We start from the raw sequence: 1,296 nt of genomic DNA on the forward strand, positions 1-1,296 counted from the left end.
TGCCAACACTTGTTATTTTCTGTTTTTTGGATAGTAACCATCCTAATGAGTGTGAGATGACGTCTCATTGTGTTTTAATTTGCATTTCCCTGATGATTATTAATGTTAAGCATCTTTTCATGTGCTTTTTTGCCATATGCATATCATCTTTGGAGAAATTTCTATTGAAATCCTTTGCTCATTTGTTAATTGGGTTATTTAAGTTTTTGTTGTTGCTGAATTGCAGGAGTCCTTTATATCCTGGAAATTAATGCTTCATCAGATATAAGTTTTGCAAATATTTTCTTGCATCCCATAAGCTGTTTTATCACTCTGTTGATTGTGTCTCTTAATAAACAAAAATGTTTAAGTTTGATGTAGTCCTGTTTGTCTATTTTGCTTTTGTTGTCTATGCTTTTGGGTGTCATGTCTAAGAAATCATTGCCAAATCCAATGCCGTAAAGCTTTCCCCCAGTGTTTCCTCCTAGGAGTTTTATAGTTTAAGGTACTGCATATAGGTCTTTAACCTATTTTGAGTTCATTTTTGTATATGGTATAAGATAAGGGTTCAAAGTCATTTTTTTTTTTTTTTGATGGCTGGCCCATTCTGGGGCCCAAAGCCTTGGCCCTGTGGTGGCTGGCCCATTCTGGGGTCCAAAGCCTTGGCCCTGGTGTTATAACATTGCACTTTAACCATCTGAGCTAACCTGCCAACCTCAACGTCATTCTTTTGCATGAAGAATGGATATCCAGTTTTCCCAACACCATTTGTCAAACTACTGTTGAAAATCATTTGAACGTATACACATTTTATTTGTCTATATGTCTATCTTTATGCCAGGATCACATTGTTTTTATGACTGTAGCTTTGTAATATATATATTTAGCACTTGGTTGTATAAACGTGTAATATGTTTTGAAGTCAGGTAACATGAGTTCTTAAACTTTGTTCTTTTTTTCAAAAATTGTTTTGTCTTTTCAGGATCCCTTGAAATTCCATATAAATTCTGAGATTTCTTTTCTATTTCTGTAAAAAATTCTATTGGGATTTTGATAAGGCTTGCATTAGATCTGTGGTATGGCCATTTTAACAATATTAAGTCCTCCAATCAATGACGTCTTTCCATGTATGTGAGTCTAATTTCTTTCAGCAATGTTTTGTAGGTTTCAATGTACAAGTTTTTCATCTCCTTGGTTAGGTTTACTTCTAAGTATTTTATTCTTTTTGATGCTATTCTAACTGGAACTGTTTTTTTAGTTTTCTTTACCAATTGTTCCTTGATAGTGTACAGAAACACAACTGATTTTTTTTTTTTT

This window comes from Galeopterus variegatus, unplaced genomic scaffold (genome assembly GCF_000696425.1).
Source record: "Galeopterus variegatus unplaced genomic scaffold, G_variegatus-3.0.2 Scaffold3383, whole genome shotgun sequence".
Lineage (NCBI taxonomy): Eukaryota > Metazoa > Chordata > Mammalia > Dermoptera > Cynocephalidae > Galeopterus > Galeopterus variegatus.